The sequence below is a fragment of the Nicotiana attenuata genome, chromosome 10, assembly GCF_001879085.1.
Source record: "Nicotiana attenuata strain UT chromosome 10, NIATTr2, whole genome shotgun sequence".
NCBI lineage: Eukaryota > Viridiplantae > Streptophyta > Magnoliopsida > Solanales > Solanaceae > Nicotiana > Nicotiana attenuata.
The window spans coordinates 19303674-19309569 of NC_031998.1; positions in this window are offsets into that span (position 1 = coordinate 19303674).

A 5896-nucleotide genomic window follows, 5' to 3' on the forward strand; every position below is an offset into this window, starting at 1 on the left:
CTGAGTTTTCATCCCAAGCATTTAATGATTATTGCTTATCAATTGGGACAAAAGTGGAACATCATGTAGCTCATGTTCACACTCAAAATGGCTTGCAGAGTCTTTATTAAACGCTGCAATTGATAGCAAGACCGTTACTCATGAAAACGAGGTTACCCACTTCTGTTTAGGGTCACGCCATTTTACATGCAGCAATGCTAGTTCGTCTCAGAACGACAAATTATCATAAATATTCCCCGTTGCAATTAGTTTTGATTCATGAACCTAATATATCCCATTTAAGAATCTTTGGATGCGCAGTATATGTGCCTGTAGCACCGCCATATCGCACCAAAATGGGTCCGCAAAGAAGGTTAGGAATATATGTTGGGTTTGAATCGCCCTCCATTATTCGATACCTCGAACCATTGACGGGGGATTTGTTTACTGCACGATTTGCAGACTGTCAATTCGATGAGACACTTTTCCCAAAATTAGGGGGAGAAGTTGGTGAAACCAAACGGGAAATTTTGTGGAAAAATCCATCATTATCTCATCTTGATCCACGTACCTCTATTTGTGAAAAAGAGGTGCAAAAGATTATTCATTTGCATAGAATAGCAAATCAAATGCCAGATGCATTTACGGATATGAAAAGGATAACAAAATCACATATCCCTGCGGAGAATGTTCCAATCCGTATTGATGTCCCTATTGGAAAATCTTCTAGTGTGATAGCTAATGAGTCAAAAGCACGCCTTAAACGTGGCAGACCATTAGGTTCCAAAGATCGAAATCCTAGAAAAAGGAAAACAAATGATCAAAATGACACTATGAAAGAATCTCATGAAGAAATCCACGATTTAATAAATTCTAAGATTCATGAGGAATCCACTGAGCCCGAGACTCAAGAAAATAAGGAACTATCAATAAATCCAATCGATATTGAGACAAATTTGAATCGAGTGGATATAGTGGTGGATTATGTCTTTGCATATAATGTTGCATCTAGCATTATGCAAGAACGTGAGGATCTTGAACCTCAATCTGTTGGAGAATATCGACAAAGACTTGATTGGCCAAAATGGCAAGAAGCAATCCAATCAGAGTTGAATTCACTTGCAAAACGTGAAGTTTTTGGGCCTGTAGTCCAAACACCTAATGGTGTTAAGCCTGTTGGCTATAAATGGGTCTTTGTACGCAAGAGAAATGAGAAAAACAAGGTACAAAGAAGGCACGCCTTGTTGCACAAGGATTCTCACAAAGGCCTGGTGTCGATTATGAAGAGACATATTCACCCGTTATGGATGTTATAACGTTCCGTTATCTCATTAGTTTTGCTGTCCATGAAAAGATTGACATGCATTTAATGGATGTGGTTACCGCCTACCTTTATGGCTCACTTGATAATGAGATATACATGAAAATTTCCGATGGATTTAAAATGCCAAATGCACATAATTCAAAGTCTCGGGAAATGTTTTCTATCAAATTACAAAGATCTTTGTATGGTCTAAAGCAATCAAGACGAATGTGGTATAATCGCCTTAGTGAGTATTTATTAAAGGAAGGCTATATAAATGATGCCATTTGCCCATGTGTTTTTATAAAGAAAACAACATCGGAATTTGTTGTACTTACCGTATATGTTGATGACATAAACCTTATTGGAACTCCTATAGAACTCCAAAAGGCAATTGATTATTTAAAGAAGGAATTCGAGATGAAAGATCTCGGAAAGACAAAATTATGTCTTGGTTTGAAAATTGAACATTTGGCAAACGGAATTTTTGTTCATCAATCTACCTACATAGAAAAGGTACTGAAACGGTTTTACATGGATGGAGCACATCCATTAAGTACTCCGATGGTTGTTCGATCACTTGATGTGAATAAGGATCCATTCCGACCTCAAGAATAGAATGAAGAGCTACTTGGTCCTGAAGTACCATATCTTAGTGCAATTGGTGCACTAATGTATCTTGCTAATACAACAAGGCCCGACATAACTTTTTCAGTTAATGTCTTGGCAAGATATAGCTCTGCTCTCACAAGGAGACATTGGAATGGAATCAAACACATATTGCGGTATCTAAAAGGGACTACCAATATGGGCTTATTTTATGGCAACAATTGCAGTCCCGATCTTGTTGGTTATGCTGATGCTGGGTATTTATCTGACCCACTCAAGGCTCGGTCTCAAACAGGTTATGTATTTACCTGTGGAGGCACTGCCATATCTTGGCGATCGACTAAGCAATCAATTGTGGCTACTTCATCTAATCATGCTGAGATAATTGCTATTCATGAAGCAAGTTGAGAATGTGTGTGGTTGAGGTCTATAATACATCTTATTCGAGACAAATGTGGTTTGAAATGTGACAAACTACCCACAATTTTGTATGAAGATAATGCAGCATGCATAGCTCAATTGAAGGGAGGATTCATAAAAGGGGATAGGACAAAGCACATTTCACCAAAGTTATTTTTCACACATGATCTTCAAAAGAATGGTGATATCAATGTGTAACAGATTCGTTCAAGTGATAATATGGCTGATTTGTTCACAAAATCTCTACCAACGTCAACCTTCAAGAAGCTAGTGTACAAGATCGGGATGCGAAGGCTCAAGGATGTGAATTGATGCTCTCATCAGGGGGAGTTAATGCGCGTTGCACTCTTTTTCCCTTACAAGGTTTTGTCCCACTGGGTTTTTCTTGCAAGGTTTTTAACGAGGCAACCAATAGGCACATTTCTAAACATGTATACTCTTTTTCCTTTTCTAGAATTTTTTTTCCCATTGGGTTTTCTTTTAGTTAAGGTTTTAACGAGGCACATTATTTGTTGAATAGACATTCAGGGGGAGTGTTATAAATAGAATCCTATTTATGGTGAATGTCCATATTTAGAGAGATTGTAGGGTTTATTACTTGGTGGCTAAGTCACCATCTCCCAATAAATAGAGGGTTCTATTCCATTATAATTCATCCCAAAAATTCAATAAGAATTCCCTCTCTCTCTTTCTCTGCAATATTGCTCTTGTTCTTTTATTGTTTTATAACAAACGGCAAATAATTTAGGCATGTTATAAATAGAATTTTATTTATGGTGAATGTCTATATTTAGAGAGATTCTAGGGTTTATTACTTGGTGGCTAAGTCACCCTCTCCCTATAAATAGAGCGGTCCTATTCCATTGTAAATCATCCCAAATATTAATAAGAATTCTCTCTCCCCACTTTTCCCTGTAATACTTTTCTTCTTCTTTTATTGTTTCATAACACGTTATCAGCACGAGACTCTAACCAATTGATTAGAAGCTTTGGGATTGAGCATAATGATTGTCAATTATTCCATGAACTTCCTTCATGATTAAATTTTAGATTTAAGGTAAGTATTTTACTTTATTTTACTCTTTTATATTCTTGAAATTCTATAATTTAATTTTATATACAAGCAAATACAACAAAGTTTGATTATAACTCTAATGGAGTTTGTAAGAAATTATAACCACCTCAAGTGGTAAAATTTCTATGTCTTGCCATGATCAAAGTCATGTATGATCGTGAGCACAAGAAGTGAAAACCCGTCCCATTGAATTTGCTCCATTCTCATTCCCTTAAGAGAATGTGATAGCAATATGTGATAAGTCTGAAAGAAGACAAAATTATTACCGTGAAGGTATCAATGGATGTGGACGTGGCAATAGACGAAATTAGAATCGTCATCATTGTGATAATGAGAATAAATAAGGATTCTCAAAATAATCCTTCACTCTGTGAAAGTAATATTTGTCATCGATTTGACATGAGATTTTATTAAGCACATATAGATGATTATGGTCCATTCATGATGTGAATGTGACAACATCTGATTTATGAATACATATTCATTCTTCAAAGAATATGAACGTGCTAGTGGTAGTGAATATACCGCACTCATCTCTAAAAGGAGGTTTGAGATGATATAAGAATGGCATGAATGGTCATTGGTCACGTACCTATTGTACGCCAAAATATTTTGGCATTGTGATTATTAAAAGACAACGGTAATGCAAGAAACATATCTTGCATATAATTTTGACCATAACCATAATGGTATAACTTTCTCTTTAAAAGAGATATTCACCTTATGGGTATTGATGAATATGTGGTACTACAAGATTAATTGAGAGCTCTGGAAGAGCCAATTATACTATTTTGGAGGAATACAATTGATTATCAATAAGGTATTGTGTTGTAGTAAGTCTCAAAGAAACTTAGTTTCTAAATATTCGCGAAAGCGGTTGGTTATATTGAGATAAAGGAAAGATTTAATATCTTCTATTACTACAACCTGTAGCGGGGTAATATGTATGTGAAAAGCTACCTGCTTTATTCTCCAGTTTGTACTACACAAATAAAAGAATACCACAATAAAGTGGATATTTATTGATATAAAAACTCATATCATAATAAACTTGGAGTTTATTGATAATTGACACGTCATGGTGTAAACTTAGTTATTAATATTGATAATTTATTCAGTTGGCATAATTGGTTTAGCCATGTTAATTCAAGTATGATGTGCAAAAATAAAAGAGAATTCACATGGGTAAATATTAAAGAACTAGAAGTTCTTTACGAATTCTCTTATGTTGCCTGTTCTCATTAATTAATATACCAACTAAAATTAGGATTGAATCCCATGAATGTTGGAAATATGAAAGGTGAATATGGGCCCATTCACCTGCCATGTGTACCACATAAGATGCATCTATGAGATGCTTACATGTGCGATTATTAATAACCCGCAACATGGTGTTTTGCGAGGTAACTTGCTCAATAATTTAATTTCAAGCATAATTTCCAGATTTTCTATTCAAGATAGTTCTTCTTGATAAGTTGGTTTACATCACAGTTGGTTTAGCAAAATAATTTATTAAGTGCCTCTACTTAAAAGCTAAACAATTTCTTATGAGAACAAGGTTATCTATATCAGTTTGATATACGTTATACACCAAAGTATATTATTTTCTCCCCTCACAAGTGGTTCAGGGTCAGGAATCAAATAATTCCATCTTATTATTATTGATGTGCGGTGTATATTTTGATTAATACCATAACGCACAAAGGTGGATTCTCAAAGTTGAGGTAACAAGCTAGTTTTTCTAACATGAGGGGGAGACATGATAAACAGTTGAGAAAAAGTTACGTGGAATGAATTATCATTTGTACATCTAGATCCTCGAATAAGATAATATGAACTTGAAGTTCATAAAGATAATTCAGTTGCAATATATTGCAAAGCATGCCAGACGCATTTGCTGGCCCAAAGAAAGTAACTATATTCTCAATGCAAATGCTCCTATTAATTCCTAGAAGGACAAAGTCTATTGTACGCTTAAAGCGTATAGACAAATCGGTTTCAAATAAACTTCTTGATAAAGAAGATGAGCAAATAATCAAAATGATCATAATAAAGGAGGCAAGTGATCTAGAAGATCACATGACATAACACTTCATAAAATCTCAAGAGAGATTCAAGTACCTGAAAATATGAATGAAGAGATCTCTATGTTATGTCTTTATGAAAAAATATTGAAACTGATATAAAATGTTCTTCAATGACATCTATGATACCGCTAATTATATATGAGGATCTTAAGTCTGGAGAAACAATTTCGAATAGAATTGGTTTCATATGAAAGACATGTAGTTTTGAACATGTAGTTCAAACACTTGAAAGTACAAAGTCAATGATATGTGCAATCAGTTTTGATATCTTATATGTCTAGCATGACATGAAAACTTGATATGCATCTAAAGTCTATTATATGGCTTATATGACTTAACTTATATGACAATCCATGAAGGATTTAAGTTGCTTTGAAGCATATACAATTCTTTGATCTTGAAAGAACCACTTCCTAAAGTGCA